Source organism: Scyliorhinus torazame, chromosome 15 (assembly GCF_047496885.1).
Source record: "Scyliorhinus torazame isolate Kashiwa2021f chromosome 15, sScyTor2.1, whole genome shotgun sequence".
Lineage (NCBI taxonomy): Eukaryota > Metazoa > Chordata > Chondrichthyes > Carcharhiniformes > Scyliorhinidae > Scyliorhinus > Scyliorhinus torazame.
The window spans coordinates 7686733-7711047 of NC_092721.1; the positions used below are offsets into that span (position 1 = coordinate 7686733).

The 24315-nt window shown below is 51.1% G+C and overlaps 1 protein-coding gene across 1 annotated transcript in view; it reads left to right on the top strand.

The window, feature by feature from the left end:
• Positions 1-6268: 6268 nt before the first annotated feature.
• Positions 6269-24315, top strand: part of LOC140391503 (basic helix-loop-helix domain-containing protein USF3) — a 32733-nt gene continuing 14686 nt past the window's right edge. The window contains exons 1-2 of the mRNA XM_072476040.1: positions 6269-6293; positions 12283-12365. The gene's annotated coding sequence lies outside the window, so the exon portion shown is untranslated. The remainder of the gene's footprint in view (positions 6294-12282; positions 12366-24315) is intronic.

Here is a 24315-nt window from a genome sequence, read left to right on the forward strand (position 1 = left end):
CCCAAAGATCTCTCCTCTTTCATTATTACAACTACTTAATAGTACGCTCACTTCCAACCTACATCAATCTGTTCTTAAACTGTTCTAATTTGTTTTTAGAATATATGTTGCTATTTCATGCAACTGCATACTTGTCTGTCCAGAATCTGATTGTCTGAACCATGTAAACATGTTGCACTCTGAGTACGCGTTAATGGTATTGGTGTGTGGCTATAAATGTAGGTGATTGGCAGCACGGTGGCACAGTGGTTAGCACAGCTGCCTCACGGCACCAGTGTCCCAGGTTCACTGCCGGATCTGGGTCACTGTCCGTGTGGTGTTTGCGTGGGTTTCGCCCCCACAACCCAAAGATGTGCAGGGTAGGTGGATTGGCCACGCTAAACTGCCTCTTAATTGGAAAAAATGAATTGAGTACTCTAAATTTAAAAAAATAAAATAAATGTAGGTGGTATTCCTCGTGTGTTAAGTTCTGGAAGTGATGGAGAAAGAGGTAAGAAGCTGTTTCAGTGTTGCGATTCCCCAGTTATGGTTGTGCAGGGACCTGAATGGAACCTTCAGTCCCATCTTGTGATAATCTGATCATATTGATCATCGCAATCCTCTTGGAGTAGCTGACTTTTCACGTGAAGCAGGAACAAACTGATGTCTTGAAAGCTGGCGTGTATGGCACCCCAGTGAACATCTATTTAAAATTCAGTCAGGCTCAGCACAAACCATTGTAAAATACTAGAAATATATTGAAAATGTATTGATTTTGTCCAGTGACTTGTTTGGAGTTAATAAAATTGCTTTCTTTTTAATAATGTATTTTGTGGAGACAGCAAGGCTGGATTGTTACTTGGTGAAGGTGGCAATGGGCTGATTCCTTGAACCACTGTGGAACCAAGTGGTGATTGACTATTATACAGAGAATCTCAGAATATTGCGGCAGTAGCAGTGAAGAAGCGGCCTGTCAGGACGGAGTGCGACTTGGAGGGGAATGTTGAGGAGTGGCCATTCCCTCTGGTGCTGCTCTTGCTCTTTTTGGTAGAAAGCACAGGGGAGGGAAATGCTATCACAGTAAACCCGTATGGCAAAATATTGCAGCAAAAGCTACAAATAAAGGTTATATGTATCAGGAATGATTGAACAGGCTGGATATCTTCTCTAAAAAGAGAAGGATAATGGGTGACCTGATAGAACAAAGAGCAACACAGGAACAGGCTATTTGACCCTCCAAGCCTGCACCGATCATGATGCCTGTTTAAACTAAAACCTTCTGCAAATCCGTCCGAATCCCTCTATTCCCACCCTATTCATGTATTTATCAAGATGCCTCTTAAACGCCGCTATCGTATCTGCTTCCACCCCCCCCCCCCCCCCCAACCCCCCCACCCCCCCGGCAGTGCATTCCACCCTCTGTGTAAAAACATTTGCAAATCTCCTCTAAACTTTTCCCCCGCAACTTGAACCTGTGTTCCCTTGTGATTGACCTTTCCACTTGTCTGACTATGCATTCTGTCCCTGCCCCTCATAATTTTGTAAACCTCTATCAGGTCACCCCCAATCTCCTTCGATCCAGTTTGAGTTTGTCCAACCTCTCCTCATAGCAATGCCCTCCATACCTGCCAACATCCTGGTAAACCTCTTCAGTACCCTCTCAAAGTGAAATGAAATGAAAATCGCTTATTGTCACAAGTAGGCTTCAAATGAAGTTACTGTGAAAAGCTCCTAGTCGCCACATTCCGGCGCCTATTCGGGGAGGCTGGTACGGGAAAGTCTCCACATCCTTCTGGTAGTGTAGTGACCAGAATTGTACACAACATTCCAAATGTGGCAGAACTAAGGTACTGTACAGCTGCAGTTTGACTTGCCAATTTTTATACTCAATGCCTAACTGATGAAGGCAAGCATGCCATATGCCTTCTTGACCTCCTTATCCACATATGTTGCCACTTTCAGTGATCTGTGGACCTGTATGCCCAGATCTTTCTGACTGTCAATACTCCTAAGGGTTCTGCCATTTACTGTATAATTCCCACCTGTATCAGACCTTCCAAAATGCATTACCTCACATTTGTCCTGATTAAACCCCACCTGCCATTTCTCCGCCCAAGTCTCCAACCGATCTATATCCTGCTGCATCCTCTGACAGTCCTCATCACTATCCGCAACTCCACCAATATTTGTATCGTCCGCAAACTTGCTAATCAGACCAGCTATGTTTTTCTCCAAATTATTTATATATACTACAAACAGCAAAGGTCCCAGCACTGATCCCTGCGGAACACCGCTCGTCACAGCCCTCCAATCAGAGGTCTTCGAAATTATGGAAGTGTTTGATAGGGTGCTCTTGAGCAAATGTTTTCTTTTAAAAAATATATATATTTATTGGAGTTTTTTAACAACACAATTTTTTCCCCTTGCAAACAATAACCCCCCCCCCGGTAACAAAATAACACGAAATCGCACTGAGCAAGATATATACATGGCAAAATGTTATATCTACATAGCTTTATACACTGGCTCTCCCCCGCACGTGCCAGTTTCCCCCACCCTTCATGTTATCTCCTGCTCATCCATCCCCCAAGCAATCCCCCATCCCCCCCCCCCCCCCGCCCCAGGGTTGCTGCTGCTGCTGACCGACCTTCCTCTAACGCTCCGCGAGATAGTCTAGGAACGGTTGCCACCACCTGTAGAAACCCTGCGCAGACCCTCTCAAGGCAAACTTAATCCTCTCCAGCTTTATGAACCCAGCCATGTCGTTTATCCAGGCCTCCACGCTGGGGGGCTTCGCCTCCTTCCACATTAGCAAGATCCTTCGCCGGGCTACTAGGGACGCAAAGGCCAGAATGCATGCCTCTTTCGCCTCCTGCACTCCCGGCTCGTCCACTACTCCAAATATTGCTAGCCCCAGCTTGGCTTGACCCGGACTTTCACCACCTGAGATATTGCTCCCGCCACTCCTCTTCAGAACCCCTCCAGTGCCGGGCATGACCAAAACATATGTACATGGTTCGCCGGGCTCCCTGAGCACCTTCCACATCTGCCCTCTACCCCAAAGAACCTACTCAACCTCGCCCCCGTCAAGTGCGCTCTGTGAACCACCTTAAATTGTATCAGGCTGAGCCTGGCACACGAGGAGGAGGAATTAACCCTATCCAAGGCATCAGCCCACAGACCTTTCTCGATCTCCTCCCCCAGCTCCTCCTCCCATTTACCCTTCAACTCTTCTACTAGCGCTTCCCCCTCTTCTTTCATCTCCTGGTGTATTGCTGACACCTTGCCCTCCCCGACCCATACACCCAAGATCACCCTGTCTTGAATTCCTTATGCTGGGAGCAACGGGAATTCCCTGACCTGTCGCCTCACAAAAGCCCTCACCTGCATATATCTATAAGCATTTCCCGTGGGTAACTCAAACTTCTCCTCCAGAGCCCCTAGGCTCGCAAATGTCCCGTCAATGAACAGGTGCCCCATTCTTCTAATCCCCGCTCGATGCCAGCCCTGGAACCCCCCGTCCATCTTCCCCGGGATAAACCGGTGGTTACCCCTGATCGGGGACCACACCGAGGCTCCCACTGCACCCCTGTGCCGTCTCCACTGGCCCCAGATCCTTAACGTTGCCGCCACCACCGGCTCGTGGTATACTTTGACGGCGAGAACGGCAGCGGTGACGTCACCAACGCCCCCAAGCTCGTTCCTTTACAGGACGCCATCTCCATCCTCTTCCATGCCGCCCCCTCTCCCTCCATAACCCACTTACGGATCATCGCCACATTTGCTGCCCAGTAGTAGCTCCCTAGGTTTGGCAGCGCCAACCCTCCTCGGTCCCTACTGCATTCCAGGAACCCTCTCCTTACCCTCGGGGTCTTATTCGCCCACACAAACCCGATAATACTCCTACCTACCCTCTTAAAAAAGCCCTTGGTGATCACGATGGGAAGGCACTGAAACACAAATAGAAACCTCGGAAGGACCACCATTTTGACCGACTGCACTCTACCCGCCAGCGAGAGCGGTAACATGTCCCTTCTTTTGAAGTCCTCCTCCGTTTGGTCCACCAACCTCGTCAGATTCAGTTTATGTAGGGCCCCCCAACTCCAAGCTATCTGGATCCCCAGATACCGAAACCCCCCCGCCGCCCTCCTTAGCGGTAGGTCCCCTATCCCTCTTTCTTGGTCCCCCGCCTGTAATACAAAGAGCTCACTCTTCCCTACATTGAGCTTATAGCCCGAAAAAACCCCAAACTCCCTTAGAGTCTGCATGACCTCCACCATCCCCTCCATTGGGTCCGCCACGTACAGCAACAGGTCATCCGCATATAGCGACACCCGATGCACTTCTCCCCCTCGGACCACCCCCCTCCATTTTATTAGACTCCCTCAGTGACATGGCCAAGGGTTCGATCGCCAGTGCAAACAACCGGGGGGGACAGGGGGCACCCCTGCCTCGTTCCTCGGTACAGCCGAAAGTACTCCGACCTCCGCTGGTTCGTCACTACACTTGCCACCGGGGCTCTGTAAAGGAGCTTAACCCAGCTGATAAACCCTCCCCCGAACCCAAACCTGCGCAGCACCTCCCAGAGGTACTCCCACTCTACTCGGTCAAAGGCCTTTGAGCAAATGTTTTCAATCGCTGAATGAAAAACTCTGGGCCATCAATATAAGATATTTAGAAATAAATCCAATAGGGTATTCAGGAGAAGCTTCCTTACCCAGAGAATGGTGGGAATGTGGAACTTGCTCCGTGCGGAGTGGTTGAGGTGAATAATATCGATATGTTTAAGGAGAGGCTGGATAAACACATGAGGGAGACAGGAATAGAAGGGTATGCTGATAAGCTGAGATGAAGTAAGTTGGGAGGAGGCTCATGTGGAGCACAAACACCCATATAAGAGAGGCAAGGACTGATTCGGGGCAGTCAGCATGGCTTTGTGCGTGGAAAATCATGTCTCACAAATTTGATTGAGTTTTTTGAGGGAGTGACCAAGAAGGTAGATGAGGGCAGTGCAGTAGACGTTGTCTACATGGACTTTAGCAAAGCCTTTGACAAGGTACCGCATGGTAGGTTGTTGCAGAAGGTTAAAGCTCACGGGATCCAGGGTGAGGTTGCCAATTGGATTCAAAATTGGCTGGACGACAGAAGGCAGAGGGTGGTTGTAGAGGGTTGTTTTTCAAACTAGAGGCCTGTGACCAGTGGTGTGCCTCAGGGATCGGTGCTGGGTCCACTGTTATTTGTGATTTATATTAATGATTTGGATGAGAATTTAGGAGGCATGGTTAGTAAGTTTGCAGATGACACCAAGATTGGTGGCACAGTGGATAGTGAAGAAGGTTATCTAGGATTGCAACGGGATCTTGATCAATTAGGCCAGTGGGCCGACGAATGGCAGATGGAGTTTAATTTAGATAAATGTGAGGTGATGCATTTTGGCAGATCGAATCAGGCCAGGACCTACTCAGTTAATGGTATGGCGTTGGGGAGAGTTATAGAACAAAGAGACCTAGGAGTACAGGTTCATAGCTCCTTGAAGGTGGAGTCGCAGGTGGACAGGGTGGTGAAGAAGGCTTTCGGCATGCTTGGTTTCATTGGTCAGAACATTGAATATAGGAGTTGGGACGTCTTGTTGAAGTTGTACAAGACATTGGTACGGCCACACTTGGAATACTGTGTGCAGTTCTGGTCACCCTATTATAGAAAGGATATTATTAAACTAGAAAGAGTGCAGAAAAGATTTACTAGGATGTTGCCGGGACTTGATGGTTTGAGTTATAAGGAGAGGCTGGATAGACTGGGACTTTTTTCCCTGGAGCGTAGGAGGCTTAGGGGTGATCTTATAGAGGTCTATAAAATAATGAGGGGCATAGATAAGGTAGATAGTCAACATCTTTTCCCAAAGGTAGGGGAGTCTAAAACTAGAGGGCATAGGTTTAAGGTGAGAGGGGAGAGATTCAGAAGGGCCCAGAGGGGCAATTTCTTCACTCAGAGGGTAGTGAGTGTCTGGAATGGGCTGCCAGAGGTAGTAGTAGAGGCGGGTACAATTGTGTCTTTCAAAAAGCATTTAGATGGTTACATGGGTAAGATGGGTATAGAGGGTTATGGGCCAAGTGCGGGCAACTGGGACTAGCTTAATGGTAAAAACTGGGCGGCATGGACTGGTTGGGCCGAAGGGCCTGTTTCCATGCTGTAAACTTCTATGATTCTATGATTCTAAGACTCTTTCTGTGCTGTACATTCTTTGTAATTGTGTGTGACGTGTAGTGTCTTATTTCTTATGTTTAGGAAGAAAAACCGGGAAACTCACAACGCTGGTAAGTGTTTGCAGTTGTTAATAGTTGCACAATGCAATCCTTCAGAATCCTAGTTTTGCTTTGGAACCATGTGATGGGTGTGTGAAAAAACATGAGGCTCATAATATTCTGACAACAGCCAAGCCAATATAATTAATGTTCACTGCTGGTCTGCTCCTCTTGTTTTGCGTATGATAAATGCATTTCGAGCTTCTATGCTGCACTTCAACCCTGGCCCCTCTAATCTCATTAGTGTTAATAGTGCTAAGTACCATTCTTCCTATCCAGCTTTTATGGGCCAGTTCCAAGTAATCAGCAACCAATAAAGAAGACCTCTTTATTGGGAATGAACAAAGGAATTGCTGGGAGAAGAGAAGAAAGTAAAAAAGGACCTGGGCTCCTGCTTGATTCACTTTGTCATCGCCAAAGTGGTTTTGGAAAGCATTCACCTCAGAATCTGCATTACCCCACAGTTGGTCCATAACTAATACATAGTCAAAGCAAAGTTGAAAGGTTTGTTTTAAAAAGAGAGTTGAAGCTGTTATGGACCAGCACAGGGCAGGATGTGGCTTTGCACTTGCAGCTCTCCACATTGTGAGTTACTGACGTAGGGTTGTTGGAGAAGCCACGTTACTCACCTCGCAGTAAAAAAAATGGAAACTCGGGAGGACCTGCATCGGCCACTCGCGTACATCTTACATTCAGGGGAAGGGGAGATGCAAAGCAAGGCATAACTCCAGACAGATGCAGCAATCAAAGCCATTGAATCATTGTGATGGCAGCAATTTCTTATATCTTTGGTGAATTCTAGAGATGTGCACTGCTATTTTCCGTGTCTTCATTTGGCCCATATCTGTTGAGGTTGGCTTTCCTCAGCATTAAATCAGCCTGTTGAAATAGAATAATTGTGTGTTTGCTGCCAAATAGAAAATGGAAGCATGTAATCGAACTTAAAGTGCTTCTTTATATTTAAACTGTTGTTTAATGACGTTTAATGTGTGCAATATGAAATTGGGATAGTGTTATTCCAATTTGTCCTCAAAAAGTGAAAACAAGGACAGGATGTTGCTGATAGGATCTTGGGTTAGGTTGCAGGTGACCAAAGAAAAATCATGTGACTGATTCTGGAGTCCAAAAAATCTCTTCTGTACCTTGTCTGCTCCCCCCGGCATTCGGCAACCATGTTTTAATTTGCACAGGCAGCTACAAAGATTAGCAGAACATGCAGGAAACATTCAGCAGTTCTGGCAGCATGTGTGGCGAGAGAAACCGAGTTATTTATTTATTTTTAAAATAAATTTAGAGTACCCAATTTTTTTTTTTCCCCAATTAAGGGGCAATTTAGCGTGGCCAATCCACCTACCCCTGCACATCTTTGGGTTGTGAGGGTGAGACCCACGCAGACACGGGGAGAATGTGCAAACTCCACACGGACAGTGACCCAGAGCCGGGATTCGAACCCGGGTCCCCAGCGCCGAGTCCCAGTGCTAACCACTGCGCCACGTGCCACCCGTGAGAAACAGAGTTAACGTTTCAAGTCTGTTAGACATTTCTTCCGAGCATGGAGAACAGTCATAAGAATATGAGTTCAAATACAAGCATGAGAAATTGAATTCAGTTTAAAAAGATCTAGAAATAAAAACCTGGTATCAGTAAACGTTACCATCAGATTGTAGTAAACAAACAGACCCAGTCTGGGCCTAGTATGTGACTCCATTCCCACATCATCATGATTGGTTGAACCTTGGTTGTAGGAAGGGTCAGAAATGCTGACCTTGCCAGTGATACCTGTGTCCAGAGATTGAATTCAGAAAACATTGTGCATTTTTAACAACAGTCGAGAGAGTTATATTGTGACAGGGAGCAAAAATATAACCAGGAAAAATCCAAAATCACCTAAAAATGTCTGGGTATTTTGCATAGTACTTCCAAATAAATCAAATTGTTTGATTTTAAATTTTGTTTCTATCTTGTCGAAGCCCTTTCCCCTTGAGGAATCTGTAATCTCCAACCCTGTGATGCCACTCCACCTCATCCACTTTGAATTCTCCAGACTCCGGCCTCCTGTGCATTCATCCAATTTAGCAATAGTTCTTGTGCAGCCACGTGAAGAGCAGAATTCCTGCACTCCCCACAAGCCGGGCATCTCGGCATTGACTCCAGTAGAACACCTCCCTGTTTGTGACAGTGTGAGTTACAGGGGAAGTCGCTGGTTCAGCGACAGTTTTCTGCAGTGGAGACATGCTAACTAGGATTTGCATCAAGATCTCCAGACACATTTCACTTTAACTCCTTACCACCGACAGTGATTTCTGTGGTGTGGCAAAGTAATAGCAAGCACCAGGTTTGATTTTGGAAACCCAGCCATCAGCGACTGTCAGTTGCTTATGTGTAGCACTTGGAACTTGCTCAAAAGTGGACTGATCCCCATCCTTTGAAACGGGTGAATCTTTCTCCTTCCTATAAAGGGGAATTTCTCCCACCTGCCATTGCCCAAATATTGATAATGCCACATCTTTAAAGGTGATAAGTAGCGGTACCTCCGTACTCACTGCTGCCCAGCGCGGCTAGGATTTGGAAAATTGTGGTGGAAATCTGTGTCTTTGTGCTGGTGGCGATGCTGCATGCTCCCTGGTGGCCATGCTCCCTGGTGGCCATGCTCCCTGGTGGCCATGCTCCCTGGTGGCCATGCTCCCTGGTGGCCATGCTCCCTGGTGGCCATGCTCCCTGGTGGCCATGCTCCCTGGTGGCCATGCTCCCTGGTGGCCATGCTCCCTGGTGGCCATGCTCCCTGGTGGCCATGCTCCCTGGTGGCCATGCTCCCTGGTGGCCAAGCTCCCTGGTGGCCATGCTCCCTGGTGGCCATGCTCCCTGGTGGCCATGCTCCCTGGTGGCCATGCTCCCTGGTGGCCATGCTCCCTGGTGGCCATGCTCCCTGGTGGCCATGCTCCCTGGTGGCCATGCTCCCTGGTGGCGATGCTCCCTGGTGGCCATGCTCCCTGGTGGCCATGCTCCCTGGTGGCGATGCTCCCTGGTGACGATGCTCCCTGGTGGCCATGCTCCCTGGTGGCCAAGCTCCCTGGTGGCCATGCTCCCTGGTGGCGATGCTCCCTGGTGGCGATGCTCCCTGGTGGCGATGCTCCCTGGTGGCGATGCTCCCTGGTGGCGATGCTCCCTGGTGGCGATGCTCCCTGGTGGCCATGCTCCCTGGTGGCGAAGCTCCCTGGTGGCGAAGCTCCCTGGTGGCGATGCTCCCTGGTGGCGATGCTCCCTGGTGGCCAAGCTCCCTGGTGGCGATGCTCCCTGGTGGCCATGCTCCCTGGTGGCGATGCTGCATGCTCCCTGGTGGCCAAGCTCCCTGGTGGCGATGCTCCCTGGTGGCGATGCTCCCTGGTGGCGAAGCTCCCTGGTGGCCATGCTCCCTGGTGGCGAAGCTCCCTGGTGGCGAAGCTCCCTGGTGGCGATGCTCCCTGGTGGCCATGCTCCCTGGTGGCCATGCTCCCTGGTGGCCATGCTCCCTGGTGGCCATGCTCCCTGGTGGCCATGCTCCCTGGTGGCCATGCTCCCTGGTGGCCATGCTCCCTGGTGGCCATGCTCCCTGGTGGCCATGCTCCCTGGTGGCGATGCTCCCTGGTGGCGATGCTCCCTGGTGGCGATGCTGCAGGCTCCTTGGATGAGCATCTCTGAAGTATCAAGCAGGTCTGAACTTCAGCATCAAGTACACATTTGCTTCACGGAGTTAATGAGATTTCATTGAATCCTAAGAGCTCAGAAGGATCCATTTGACTTATTGTGCCTGTTCTGGCTCGCTGAACAAGCTGTCCAATTAATCCCACTCCCCTGCTCTTTCCCTTTTTATTGGGGAGTAGTTTAATGAACGCTTAAGATAATTGCACAATATTACATTTCTTCCTACATGAGAAATAAGAATTGTTACGGTGTGGAAGGAGGCTCATCGTGTCTGCGTCAGCTCTCCAAATGTGCGTCATAACTTCGTGCCATTCCCCTATCTTTTCCCCGAACTCCTACATATTGTTTCTGTTAAAACAGGATCTCTTGAATGCCTCGATTGAACCTGCCTCCACCACTCCTCCTGGCCTTTCTGACGGGACCGCTGTGTGGATTTTTTTTCTCAAGTCACATTTCCTTCTTTAGCAAATCACTTTAAATCTGTGCCCTTTCGTTCTTGATCCTTTTCTGAGTGGGAACAGTTTCTCCCCATCTACTAAGTCCAGCCCCCTCATAATTTTCATCCCTAACAAATCTCCTCTTGGCCTCTTTCTCTCCAAGGAGAGCAGTCCCAACCTCTCCAACCTTTCCCCATCACAGAAGTTTCTCATCCATGGAACCATCCTTGTGAACCTCTCCTGAACTCTCTCCAATGCGTTCATATCCTTCCTCTCTGGCGCCCAGAACTGTACACCATACTCCAGCTGTACACTACAGATGTAATAGTATTGTAAACAACTGAGAAAGTGCCCTGTGTGAGTACTGAGCGAAAAGCGAGTCTGCACCAACGACACCACAATAGCATGTTAATAGTCACTCTTCAGCGTCCCTCCAGACTATGAGGTGAAATGGTTGGTTTAGAGTACAATGTGTCATTTTGAAGATTTTGTGTAAAACAGCCCTGTGCACAGGAACTGCTGGGCACTGAAAGACCAAGGTCGGTCCTGTTTATCTTCGACCACCTGATAGTCACACGATACAGCAGTATGGAGTTTTTGGTTAATTACAGCAATTGATTTTTACAATTAGTCTAAAATGGACACAGGGTGGATTTTCATTGTTGGTATTCCTGGTACGAGGGTTTTACTTGCTGGGAGCTCCTGTCACCATGATTTTCTGTCGTTAAAATGTTGTATCAAGGAAAACGTGCGTGCCAAATGGTGCTTTCTTTGCTGGTCTGTGCAATGTCCTCTGGGTCATCTCCTGCAATGCAGCGCTTTGAGTGGTGGACAATGTGAAGAACAGCAAAGGAAAGTAAATACAATAAGATGCAGTCTGTCAGCGGTTGAGGTTATCTCCTTCTCACCAACCTTTTCCCTCGGGTCGCAAGAGAAGATGCTCGGAGTGTTTCTTGTAGAGAGCAGACAGAAGGAGTTAATGCAGCTGAACTAGGAGAGAAGCTGATGGGTTGTATTATCCTGTTGTAATAACTGGGTCCACGGCATTGGACATATCCATTGTATTGTCCCATCTACAGCAATCAACAAAAGATTGTATCATTACAGAAATTGTCAATTCCACTCTATTCTACTGCTCCAGTGGAATTGGAAAATGTTGTATGTTACAATTACAGCTGTGGCCAGATGCACTGTTTTCCTCTTCAAACAATGGCCATATCTATTGTATTGTTTCACTAATGGTCAAATTTAATGTCTTATACTGTTACACTAATTACCGCGCATAGTACAGTAATGGGCACACTAGGGTTTTTCTAACTTATCAGTTGATTTGATCATTTATTTTAAAAATAAATGGTGCAGAAATATGTGCTTACTCCTCTTTAAAAAGTAGAGCAGGAGTTTGGGTGTTCACAGCGACTACCCGCGTTACAACATGACCTTCCCCTACAATAATAATGTGGGAAGAGAGGCTGAACAATGTTGGGCTGGAATAATGAAGTTTGTACCGAGAAGAGGCCGGCATCCAACCAGGAAACCTGATTAGCTGCGATTCTGTAAGCACTGCTGGGTCCAGTCTGAATTTGAAACTTGATGATCACTGGGTTTATGTTGCTGGGTATTTGACTGAATAATTATGTACGGTGGGGGATAGGTTATTACCTGTTTAACAAGAACGTATCTGTATTCAAATATCTAGTTAATGTGTTGTATAAATGAGTTTCATTGGGCTGTGACGCGGAATAATATTCACAACGCTACGTTCACAGCTGTCAGATGTCCAAAGGCACGTGAAGAGATCTTGAGGGAAAGGGAGGAAAAACAGAGTAATGGCAAAAACCTAACTTGACTTAAAAAAAAAGTAACAACTTTGTTGTTTCTAGTGGAAAGACATCGAAAGAAGAAGATTAATTCTGGAATAAATAAAATTGGAGAACTTATTCCATGCTCTCCCGCCTTGAAGCAGGTAAAACAATTTCCAATTTTGTGTTTGAAAATCATCAATATGGGTGAAACAGATAAGAACATGGATTTACTACGGCAGAAACAAAAGCGTTTGTTGCATTAAATACTGATAAGCCTGCTCTGTGTCTTTCATTTTTATCTCTGTGGGGGAATATTTCTTGTTTTATTTTCCAGATTTCCATTGTGATTAATTCCCAGTCAAGTCTATAAAAAGTACCTTAATCGTTGAATTTGGGGTGTGGAGCAGCTGAATGGGCTCCCTGACCTGCCATGATTTTAAAAATAACATTCAGCGGATCTGGGTGTCGCTGGTTAGGCCAGCATTTGTTATCCATCCCGAAATTGCCCTTGAGCCGCTGCAGTCCCTGTGGTGTAGGTACACCCACAGTGCCCTGTGCCCTGTGTTGTCTAAAAAATAATGTTTTCCGGGCCAGAACCAAAGAGTATTTTGTTTTCAAATTGTGCAGCTTGAAAATCTAGCTGATCCAGTTGGACTGCGGAATGCCAAGGAATGATGGCACACACCGATAAACTGCATTTCAAAGAAAGGAGCTCATTATTGACAGAGGGGGAATATTAATGGTTTACTTTGTTGTAGGATGCGGTTCATTGCCATATTAGTAACATTTGGCGAGGGTTTGTGTGCGTCCCTGTGTGTGTGTCTCTGGGTCCCTGTGTGTGTGTCTCTGGGTCCCTGTGTGTGTGTCTCTGGGTCCCTGTGTGTGTGTCTCTGGGTCCCTGTGTGTGTGTCTCTGGGTCCCTGTGTGTGTGTCTCTGGGTCCCTGTGTGTGTGTCTCTGGGTCCTTCTCTCTGGGTCCTTCTCTCTGGGTCCTTCTCTCTGGGTCCCTCTCTCTGGGTCTCTCTCTCTGTCTCTGTGTGTGCGTCTCTCTGTCTCTGTGTGCGCGTCTCTCTGTCTCTGCGGGTCTGTCTCTCTGTCTCTGTGCGTCTGTCTCTCTGTCTCTGTGTGCGCGTCTCTCTGTCTCTGCGCCTCTGTCTCTCTGTCTCTGCGCCTCTGTCTCTCTGTCTCTGCGCGCCTGTCTCTCTGTCTCTGCGGGTCTGTCTCTGTCTCTGTGCGTCTGTCTCTCTGTCTCTGTGCGTCTATCTCTCTGTCTCTGTGCGTCTGTCTCTCTGTCTCTGTGCGTCTATCTCTCTCTCTCTGCGGGTCTGTCTCTCTGTCTCTGTGCGTCTATCTCTGTCTCTGTGCGTCTATCTCTCTTTCTCTGCGGGTCTGTCTCTCTGTCTCTGTGCGTCTGTCTCTCTGTCTCTGTGCGTCTATCTCTCTGTCTCTGTGCGTCTATCTCTCTGTCTCTGTGCGTCTATCTCTCTGTCTCTGTGCGTCTTTCTCTCTGTCTCTGTGCGTCTATCTCTCTGTCTCTGTGCGTCTATCTCTCGCTGTCTCTGTGCGTCTATCTCTCGCTGTCTCTGTGCGTCTATCTCTCTGTCTCTGTGCGTCTATCTCTCGCTGTCTCTGTGCGTCTATCTCTCTGTCTCTGTGCGTCTATCTCTCGCTGTCTCTGTGCGTCTATCTCTCTGTCTCTGTGCGTCTATCTCTCTGTCTCTGCGGGTCTGTCTCTCTGTCTCTGTGCGTCTTTCTCTCTGTCTCTGCGGGTCTGTCTCTGTCTCTGTGCGTCTTTCTCTCTGTCTCTGTGCGTCTATCTCTCTGTCTCTGTGCGTCTATCTCTCTGTCTCTGTGCGTCTATCTCTCTGTCTCTGTGCGTCTATCTCTCTGTCTCTGTGCGTCTATCTCTCGCTGTCTCTGTGCGTCTATCTCTCTGTCTCTGTGCGTCTATCTCTCTGTCTCTGCGCGTCTATCTCTCTGTCTCTGTGCGTCTATCTCTCTGTCTCTGTGCGTCTATCTCTCTGTCTCTGTGCGTCTGTCTCTCTGTCTCTGTGCGTCTATCTCTCTGTCTCTGCGCGTCTGTCTCTCTGTCTCTGCGCGTCTATCTCTCTGTCTCTGTGCGTCTATCTCTCTGTCTCTGCGCGTCTATCTCTCTGTCTCTGTGCCTCTGTCTCTCTGTCTCTGTGCGTCTGTCTCTCTGTCTCTGTGCGTCTATCTCTCTCGCTGCGCGTCTATCTCTCGCTGTCTCTGTGCGTCTATCTCTCTGTCTCTGTGCGTCTATCTCTCTGTCTCTGTGCGTCTATCTCTCTGTCTCTGTGCGTCTATCTCTCGCTGTCTCTGTGCGTCTATCTCTCTGTCACTGCGCGTCTATCTCTTGCTGTCTCTGTGCGTCTATCTCTTGCTGTCTCTGTGCGTCTATCTCTCTGTCTCTGTGCGTCTATCTCTCTGTCTCTGTGCGTCTATCTCTCGCTGTCTCTGTGCGTCTATCTCTCTGTCTCTGTGCGTCTATCTCTCTGTCTCTGTGCGTCTATCTCTCTGTCTCTGTGCGTCTATCTCTCTGTCTCTGTGCGTCTATCTCTCTGTCTCTGTGCGTCTATCTCTCTGTCTCTGTGCGTCTGTCTCTCTGTCTCTGCGCGTCTGTCTCTCTGTCTCTGTGCGTCTGTCTCTCTGTCTCTGTGCGTCTATCTCTCTGTCTCTGTGCGTCTATCTCTCTGTCTCTGCGCGCCTGTCTCTCTGTCTCTGTGCGTCTGTCTCTCTGTCTCTGTGCGTCTATCTCTCTGTCTCTGTGCGTCTATCTCTCTGTCTCTGTGCGTCTATCTCTCTGTCTCTGTGCGTCTATCTCTCTGTCTCTGTGCGTCTATCTCTCTGTCTCTGCGCGCCTGTCTCTCTGTCTCTGCGCGTCTGTCTCTCTGTCTCTGCGCGTCTATCTCTCTGTCTCTGTGCGTCTGTCTTTCTGTCTCTGCGCGTCTGTCTCTCTGTCTCTGCGCGTCTGTCTCTCTGTCTCTGTGCGTCTATCTCTCTGTCTCTGTGCCTCTGTCTCTGTGCGCCTGTCTCTCTGTCTCTGTGCGTCTTTCTCTCTGTCTCTGTGCGTCTATCTCTCTGTCTCTGTGCGTCTATCTCTCTGTCTCTGTGCGTCTATCTCTCTGTCTCTGCGCGTCTGTCTCTCTGTCTCTGCGCGTCTGTCTCTCTGTCTCTGTGCGTCTATCTCTCTGTCTCTGTGCGTCTATCTCTCTGTCTCTGTGCCTCTGTCTCTCGCTGTCTCTGTGCGTCTATCTCTCTGTCTCTGTGCGTCTATCTCTCTGTCTCTGTGCGTCTATCTCTCTGTCTCTGCGCGTCTATCTCTCTGTCTCTGTGCGTCTATCTCTCGCTGTCTCTGTGCGTCTATTTCTCGCTGTCTCTGTGCCTCTGTCTCTCGCTGTCTCTGTGCGTCTGTCTCTCTGTCTCTGTGCGTCTATCTCTCTGTCTCTGTGCGTCTATCTCTCTGTCTCTGTGCGTCTATCTCTCTGTCTCTGTGCGTCTATCTCTCTGTCTCTGTGCGTCTATCTCTCTGTCTCTGTGCCTCTGTCTCTCGCTGTCTCTGTGCGTCTATCTCTCTGTCTCTGTGCGTCTATCTCTCTGTCTCTGCGCGTCTATCTCTCTGTCTCTGCGCGTCTATCTCTCTGTCTCTGCGCATCTATCTCTCTGTCTCTGTGCCTCTGTCTCTCGCTGTCTCTGTGCGTCTATCTCTCTGTCTCTGTGCGTCTATCTCTCTGTCTCTGCGCGTCTATCTCTCTGTCTCTGCGCGTCTATCTCTCTGTCTCTGCGCATCTATCTCTCTGTCTCTGTGCCTCTGTCTCTGTGCGTCTATCTCTCTGTCTCTGTGCGTCTATCTCTCTGTCTCTGTGCGTCTATCTCTCTGTCTCTGTGCCTCTGTCTCTGTGCGTCTATCTCTCTGTCTCTGTGCGTCTATCTCTCTGTCTCTGTGCGTCTATCTCTCTGTCTCTGTGCGTCTATCTCTCTGTCTCTGTGCCTCTGTCTCTCGCTGTCTCTGTGCGTCTATCTCTCTGTCTCTGTGCGTCTATCTCTCTGTCTCTGTGCGTCTATCTCTCGCTGTCTCTGTGCGTCTATCTCTCTGTCTCTGCGCGTCTATCTCTCTGTCTCTGCGCGTCTATCTCTCTGTCTCTGCGCGTCTATCTCTCTGTCTCTGTGCCTCTGTCTCTCGCTGTCTCTGTGCGTCTATCTCTCTGTCTCTGTGCGTCTATCTCTCTGTCTCTGTGCGTCTATCTCTCTGTCTCTGTGCGTCTGTCTCTCGCTGTCTCTGTGCGTCTATCTCTCTGTCTCTGTGCGTCTATCTCTCTGTCTCTGTGCGTCTATCTCTCTCGCTGCGCGCCTGTCTCTCTGTCTCTGTGCGTCTATCTCTCTGTCTCTGTGCGTCTATCTCTCTGTCTCTGTGCGTCTATCTCTCTGTCTCTGTGCCTCTGTCTCTCTGTCTCTGTGCGTCTATCTCTCTGTCTCTGTGCATCTATCTCTCTGTCTCTGTGCATCTATCTCTCTGTCTCTGTGCGTCTATCTCTCTGTCTCTGTGCCTCTGTCTCTCTGTCTCTGTGCGTCTATCTCTCTGTCTCTGTGCGTCTATCTCTCTGTCTCTGTGCCTCTGTCTCTCGCTGTCTCTGTGCGTCTATCTCTCTGTCTCTGTGCGTCTATCTCTCTGTCTCTGTGCCTCTGTCTCTCGCTGTCTCTGTGCGTCTATCTCTCTGTCTCTGTGCGTCTATCTCTCTGTCTCTGTGCCTCTGTCTCTCGCTGTCTCTGTGCGTCTATCTCTCTGTCTCTGTGCGTCTATCTCTCTGTCTCTGCGCGTCTATCTCTCTGTCTCTGCGCGTCTATCTCTCTGTCTCTGTGCCTCTGTCTCTCGCTGTCTCTGTGCGTCTATCTCTCTGTCTCTGTGCGTCTATCTCTCTGTCTCTGCGCGTCTATCTCTCTGTCTCTGTGCGTCTATCTCTCTGTCTCTGTGCGTCTATCTCTCTGTCTCTGCGCATCTATCTCTCTGTCTCTGCGGGTCTGTCTCTGTGCCTCTGTCTCTGTGCGTCTATCTCTCTGTCTCTGTGCGTCTATCTCTCTGTCTCTGTGCGTCTATCTCTCTGTCTCTGTGCCTCTGTCTCTCGCTGTCTCTGTGCGTCTATCTCTCTGTCTCTGTGCGCCTGTCTCTCTGTCTCTGTGCGTCTATCTCTCTGTCTCTGCGCGTCTATCTCTCTGTCTCTGCGCGTCTATCTCTCTGTCTCTGTGCGTCTATCTCTCTGTCTCTGTGCGTCTATCTCTCTGTCTCTGTGCGTCTATCTCTCTGTCTCTGTGCGTCTATCTCTCTGTCTCTGTGCCTCTGTCTCTCGCTGTCTCTGTGCGTCTATCTCTCTGTCTCTGTGCGTCTATCTCTCTGTCTCTGCGCGTCTATCTCTCTGTCTCTGCGCGTCTATCTCTCTGTCTCTGTCTCTGTGCGTCTATCTCTCTGTCTCTGTGCGTCTATCTCTCTGTCTCTGTGCGTCTATCTCTCTGTCTCTGTGCCTCTGTCTCTCGCTGTCTCTGTGCGTCTATCTCTCTGTCTCTGTGCGTCTATCTCTCTGTCTCTGTGCGTCTATCTCTCGCTGTCTCTGTGCGTCTATCTCTCTGTCTCTGTGCGTCTATCTCTCTGTCTCTGTGCGTCTATCTCTCTGTCTCTGCGCGTCTATCTCTCTGTCTCTGTGCCTCTGTCTCTCGCTGTCTCTGTGCGTCTATCTCTCTGTCTCTGTGCGTCTATCTCTCGGTCTCTGTGCGTCTATCTCTCGGTCTCTGTGCGTCTATCTCTCTGTCTCTGTGCGTCTATCTCTCTGTCTCTGTGCGTCTATCTCTCTGTCTCTGTGCGTCTGTCTCTCGCTGTCTCTGTGCGTCTATCTCTCTGTGTCTGTGCGTCTATCTCTCTGTCTCTGTGCGTCTATCTCTCTCGCTGCGCGCCTGTCTCTCTGTCTCTGTGCGTCTATCTCTCTGTCTCTGTGCGTCTATCTCTCTGTCTCTGTGCGTCTATCTCTCTGTCTCTGTGCGTCTATCTCTCTGTCTCTGTGCCTCTGTCTCTCTGTCTCTGTGCGTCTATCTCTCTGTCTCTGTGCGTCTATCTCTCTGTCTCTGTGCCTCTGTCTCTCTGTCTCTGTGCGTTTATCTCTCTGTCTCTGTGCGTCTATCTCTCTGTCTCTGTGCGTCTGTCTCTCTGTCTCTGCGGGTCTGTCTCTGTCTCTGTGCGTCTGTCTCTCTGTCTCTGCGCGTCTGTCTCTCTGTCTCTGTGCGTCTATCTCTCTGTCTCTGCGCGTCTGTCTCTCTGTCTCTGCGCGTCTGTCTCTCTGTCTCTGTGCGTCTATCTCTCTGTCTCTGTCTCTGTGCGTCTGTGTCTCCGTCTCTGTGCCTCTGTCTCTGTGCCTCTGTCTCTGTGCGCCTGTCTCTGTGCCTCTGTCTCTGTGCGCCTGTCTCTCTGTCTCTGTGCGTCTATCTCTCTGTCTCTGTCTCTGTGCGTCTGTCTCTCTGTCTCTGTGCGTCTGTCTCTCTGTCTCTGTGCCTCTGTGCCTCTGTCTCTGTGCCTCTGTCTCTGTGCGCCTGTCTCTGTGCCTCTGTCTCTGTGCCTCTGTCTCTGTGCCTCTGTCTCTGTGCCTCTGTCTCTGTGCCTCTGTCTCTGTGCCTCTGTCTCTGTGCGTCTGTCTCTGTGCGTCTGTCTCTGTGCGTCTGTCTCTGTGCCTCTGTCTCTGTGCCTCTGTCTCTCTGTCTCTGTGCGTCTGTCTCTCTGTCTCTGTGCGTCTGTCTCTCTGTCTCTGTGCCTCTGTGCGTCTATCTCTCTGTCTCTGTGCCTCTGTCTCTGTGCCTCTGTCTCTGTGCCTCTGTCTCTGTGCCTCTGTCTCTGTGCGTCTGTCTCTCTGTCTCTGTGCGTCTATCTCTGTGCCTCTGTCTCTGTGTCTCTGTCTCTGTCTCTGTGCCTCTGTCTCTGTGCCTCTGTCTCTGTGCCTCTGTCTCTGTGCCTCTGTCTCTGTGCCTCTGTCTCTGTGCCTCTGTCTCTGTGTCTCTGTCTCTGTCTCTGTGCCTCTGTCTCTGTGCCTCTGTCTCTGTGCCTCTGTCTCTCTGTCTCTGTCTCTGTGCCTCTGTCTCTGTGCCTCTGTCTCTGTGCCTCTGTCTCTGTGCCTCTGTCTCTGTGCCTCTGTCTCTGTGCCTCTGTCTCTGTGCCTCTGTCTCTGTGCGTCTGTCTCTGTGCGTCTGTCTCTGTGCGCCTGTCTCTGTGCCTCTGTCTCTGTGCCTCTGTCTCTGTGCCTCTGTCTCTGTGCCTCTGTCTCTGTGCCTCTGTCTCTATGCCTCTGTCTCTGTGCCTCTGTCTCTGTGCCTCTGTCTCTGTGCCTCTGTCTCTGTGCCTCTGTCTCTGTGCCTCTGTCTCTGTGCCTCTGTCTCTGTGCCCCTGTCTCTGTGCCCCTGTCTCTGTGCCCCTGTCTCTGTGCCTCTGTCTCTGTGCCTCTGTCTCTGTGCCTCTGTCTCTGTGCCTCTGTCTCTGTGCGCCTGTCTCTGTGCGCCTGTCTCTGTGCGCCTGTCTCTGTGCCTCTGTCTCTGTGCCTCTGTCTCTGTGCCTCTGTCTCTGTGCGCCTGTCTCTGTGCGCCTGTCTCTGTGCCTCTGTCTCTGTGCCTCTGTCTCTGTGCCTCTGTCTCTGTGCCTCTGTCTCTGTGCCTCTGTCTCTGTGCGCCTGTCTCTGTGCGCCTGTCTCTGTGCGCCTGTCTCTGTGCGCCTGTCTCTGTGTGCCTCTGTCTCTGTGCCTCTGTCTCTGTGCCTCTGTCTCTGTGCCTCTGTCTCTGTGCCTCTGTCTCTGTGCCTCTGTCTCTGTGCCTCTGTCTCTGTGCGCCTGTCTCTGTGCCTCTGTCTCTGTGCCTCTGTCTCTGTGCGCCTGTCTCTGTGCGCCTGTCTCTGTGCGCCTGTCTCTGTGCGCCTGTCTCTGTGCGCCTGTCTCTGTGCGCCTGTCTCTGTGCGCCTGTCTCTGTGCGCCTGTCTCTGTGCGCCTGTCTCTGTGCGCCTGTCCCTGTGCGCCTGTCCCTGTGCCTCTGTCTCTGTGCCTCTGTCTCTGTGCCTCTGTCTCTCTGTCTCTGTCTCTGTGCCTCTGTCTCTGTGCCTCTGTCTCTGTGCCTCTGTCTCTGTGCCTCTGTCTCTGTGCCTCTGTCTCTGTGCCTCTGTCTCTGTGCCTCTGTCTCTGTGCCTCTGTCTCTGTGCCTCTGTCTCTGTGCCTCTGTCTCTGTGCCTCTGTCTCTGTGCGCCTGTCTCTGTGCCTCTGTCTCTGTGCGCCTGTCTCTGTGCGCCTGTCTCTGTGCGCCTGTCTCTGTGCCTCTGTCTCTGTGCCTCTGTCTCTGTGCCTCTGTCTCTGTGCCTCTGTCTCTGTGCCTCTGTCTCTGTGCCTCTGTCTCTGTGCCTCTGTCTCTGTGCCTCTGTCTCTGTGCCTCTGTCTCTGTGCCTCTGTCTCTGTGCGTCTGTCTCTGTGCCTCTGTCTCTGTGCGCCTGTCTCTGTGCCTCTGTCTCTGTGCGCCTGTCTCTGTGCCTCTGTCTCTGTGCCTCTGTCTCTGTGCCTCTGTCTCTGTGCCTCTGTCTCTGTGCCTCTGTCTCTGTGCCTCTGTCTCTGTGCCTCTGTCTCTGTGCCTCTGTCTCTGTGCCTCTGTCTCTGTGCGCCTGTCTCTGTGCCTCTGTCTCTGTGCCTCTGTCTCTGTGCCTCTGTCTCTGTGCCTCTGTCTCTGTGCCTCTGTCTCTGTGCCTCTGTCTCTGTGCGCCTGTCTCTGTGCCTCTGTCTCTGTGCCTCTGTCTCTGTGCCTCTGTCTCTGTGCCTCTGTCTCTGTGCCTCTGTCTCTGTGCCTCTGTCTCTGTGCCTCTGTCTCTGTGCGCCTGTCTCTGTGCCTCTGTCTCTGTGCCTCTGTCTCTGTGCCTCTGTCTCTGTGCCTCTGTCTCTGTGCCTCTGTCTCTGTGCGCCTGTCTCTGTGCGCCTGTCTCTGTGCGCCTGTCTCTGTGCGCCTGTCTCTGTGCCTCTGTCTCTGTGCGCCTGTCTCTGTGCCTCTGTCTCTGTGCCTCTGTCTCTGTGCCTCTGTCTCTGTGCCTCTGTCTCTGTGCCTCTGTCTCTGTGCCTCTGTCTCTGTGCCTCTGTCTCTGTCTCTGTGCGCCTGTCTCTGTGCGCCTGTCTCTGTGCCTCTGTCTCTGTGCCTCTGTCTCTGTGCCTCTGTCTCTGTGCCTCTGTCTCTGTGCGTCTATCTCTCTGTCTCTGTGCGTCTATCTCTGTGCCTCTGTCTCTGTGCCTCTGTCTCTGTGCCTCTGTCTCTGTGCCTCTGTCTCTGTGCCTCTGTCTCTGTGCCTCTGTCTCTGTGCCTCTGTCTCTGTGCGTCTGTCTCTGTGCGTCTGTCTCTGTGCGTCTGTCTCTGTGCGTCTGTCTCTGTGCGTCTGTCTCTGTGCGTCTGTCTCTGTGCGTCTGTCTCTGTGCGTCTGTCTCTGTGCCTCTGTCTCTGTGCCTCTGTCTCTGTGCCTCTGTCTCTGTGCCTCTGTCTCTGTGCGCCTGTCTCTGTGCGCCTGTCTCTGTGCCTCTGTCTCTGTGCCTCTGTCTCTGTGCCTCTGTCTCTGTGCCTCTGTCTCTGTGCCTCTGTCTCTGTGCCTCTGTCTCTGTGCCTCTGTCTCTGTGCCTCTGTCTCTGTGCCTCTGTCTCTGTGCCTCTGTCTCTGTGCCTCTGTCTCTGTGCCTCTGTCTCTGTGCCTCTGTCTCTGTGCCTCTGTCTCTGTGCCTCTGTCTCTGTGCGCCTGTCTCTGTGCGCCTGTCTCTGTGCGTCTGTCTCTCTGTCTCTGTGCGTCTGTCTCTGTGCCTCTGTCTCTCTGTCTCTGTCTCTGTGCGTCTGTCTCTGTGCCTCTGTGTCTGTGTCTCTGTCTCTGTGCCTCTGTGCCTCTGTCTCTGTGCCTCTGTCTCTGTGCCTCTGTCTCTGTGCGCCTGTCTCTGTGCGTCTGTCTCTCTGTCTCTGTTTGTCTGTCTCTGTGCCTCTGTCTCTCTGTCTCTGTCTCTGTGCGTCTGTCTCTGTGCCTCTGTCTCTGTGTCTCTGTCTCTGTGCCTCTGTCTCTGTGCCTCTGTCTCTGTGCCTCTGTCTCTGTGCCTCTGTCTCTGTGCCTCTGTCTCTGTGCCTCTGTCTCTGTGCGTCTGTCTCTGTGCGTCTGTCTCTGTGCGTCTGTCTCTGTGCCTCTGTCTCTGTGCCTCTGTCTCTGTGTCTCTGTCTCTGTGCCTCTGTCTCTGTGCCTCTGTCTCTGTGCGTCTGTCTCTGTGCCTCTGTCTCTGTGTCTCTGTCTCTGTGCGTCTATCTCTCTGTCTCTGTGCGTCTATCTCTCTGTCTCTGTGCCTCTGTCTCTCTGTCTCTGTGCGTTTATCTCTCTGTCTCTGTGCGTCTATCTCTCTGTCTCTGTGCGTCTGTCTCTCTGTCTCTGCGGGTCTGTCTCTGTCTCTGTGCGTCTGTCTCTCTGTCTCTGCGCGTCTGTCTCTCTGTCTCTGTGCGTCTATCTCTCTGTCTCTGCGCGTCTGTCTCTCTGTCTCTGCGCGTCTGTCTCTCTGTCTCTGTGCGTCTATCTCTCTGTCTCTGTCTCTGTGCGTCTGTGTCTCTGTCTCTGTGCCTCTGTCTCTGTGCCTCTGTCTCTGTGCGCCTGTCTCTGTGCCTCTGTCTCTGTGCGCCTGTCTCTCTGTCTCTGTGCGTCTATCTCTCTGTCTCTGTCTCTGTGCGTCTGTCTCTCTGTCTCTGTGCGTCTGTCTCTCTGTCTCTGTGCCTCTGTGCCTCTGTCTCTGTGCCTCTGTCTCTGTGCCTCTGTCTCTGTGCGCCTGTCTCTGTGCCTCTGTCTCTGTGCCTCTGTCTCTGTGCCTCTGTCTCTGTGCCTCTGTCTCTGTGCCTCTGTCTCTGTGCCTCTGTCTCTGTGCGTCTGTCTCTGTGCGTCTGTCTCTGTGCGTCTGTCTCTGTGCCTCTGTCTCTCTGTCTCTGTGCGTCTGTCTCTCTGTCTCTGTGCGTCTGTCTCTCTGTCTCTGTGCCTCTGTGCGTCTATCTCTCTGTCTCTGTGCCTCTGTCTCTGTGCCTCTGTCTCTGTGCCTCTGTCTCTGTGCCTCTGTCTCTGTGCGTCTGTCTCTCTGTCTCTGTGCGTCTATCTCTGTGCCTCTGTCTCTGTGTCTCTGTCTCTGTCTCTGTGCCTCTGTCTCTGTGCCTCTGTCTCTGTGCCTCTGTCTCTGTGCCTCTGTCTCTGTGCCTCTGTCTCTGTGCCTCTGTCTCTGTGCCTCTGTCTCTGTGCCTCTGTCTCTGTGTCTCTGTCTCTGTCTCTGTGCCTCTGTCTCTGTGCCTCTGTCTCTGTGCCTCTGTCTCTCTGTCTCTGTCTCTGTGCCTCTGTCTCTGTGCCTCTGTCTCTGTGCCTCTGTCTCTGTGCCTCTGTCTCTGTGCCTCTGTCTCTGTGCCTCTGTCTCTGTGCCTCTGTCTCTGTGCCTCTGTCTCTGTGCCTCTGTCTCTGTGCGTCTGTCTCTGTGCCTCTGTCTCTGTGCCTCTGTCTCTGTGCCTCTGTCTCTGTGCCTCTGTCTCTGTGCCTCTGTCTCTGTGCCTCTGTCTCTGTGCCTCTGTCTCTGTGCCTCTGTCTCTGTGCCTCTGTCTCTGTGCCTCTGTCTCTGTGCCTCTGTCTCTGTGCCTCTGTCTCTGTGCCCCTGTCTCTGTGCCCCTGTCTCTGTGCCCCTGTCTCTGTGCCCCTGTCTCTGTGCCTCTGTCTCTGTGCCTCTGTCTCTGTGCCTCTGTCTCTGTGCCTCTGTCTCTGTGCGCCTGTCTCTGTGCGCCTGTCTCTGTGCGCCTGTCTCTGTGCGCCTGTCTCTGTGCGCCTGTCTCTGTGCGCCTGTCTCTGTGCGCCTGTCTCTGTGCGCCTGTCTCTGTGCCTCTGTCTCTGTGCGCCTGTCTCTGTGCGCCTGTCTCTGTGCCTCTGTCTCTGTGCCTCTGTCTCTGTGCCTCTGTCTCTGTGCCTCTGTCTCTGTGCCTCTGTCTCTGTGCGCCTGTCTCTGTGCGCCTGTCTCTGTGCGCCTGTCTCTGTGCGCCTGTCTCTGTGCGCCTGTCTCTGTGCGCCTGTC